Source organism: Tupaia chinensis, unplaced genomic scaffold, assembly GCF_000334495.1.
Source record: "Tupaia chinensis unplaced genomic scaffold, TupChi_1.0 Scaffold143580_1, whole genome shotgun sequence".
NCBI classification, from domain to species: Eukaryota; Metazoa; Chordata; class Mammalia; order Scandentia; family Tupaiidae; genus Tupaia; species Tupaia belangeri.
In genome coordinates this window covers 25989-26393 of record NW_006203426.1, presented here as the reverse complement: position 1 = coordinate 26393, position 405 = coordinate 25989, and positions in this window count along the sequence as shown.

Here is a 405-nt window from a genome sequence, read left to right as displayed (position 1 = left end):
TCCAGTGGGAAAAGGAAAACCTCTTCAGCAAATGGTGCTGGATAAACTGGATTTCCACCTGCCAAAAGATGAATCTGAACCCCTACCTCTCACCTCTGACAAAAATCAAGTCAAGGTGGATCAGGGATCTAAATCTAAGACCTCAAACTATAAAACCGCCCCTGGAAAGCACTGGGGAAATTGGGTGATATTGGGCTAGGCAAAGACTTCTTAAATAAGACCCCAAAGCACAGTCGATATTCCCCCAAATAGACAAATGGGATTGCATCAGACTAAGAAGTTTCTGCATGGCAAAAGACGCAGTATTTACTGTGAATCGACAGCCCTCAGAATGGGAAAATATTTTTGTAAATTATGCATCAGATAAGGGACTGATAACCAGAATACACAAAGAACTAAAGAAGC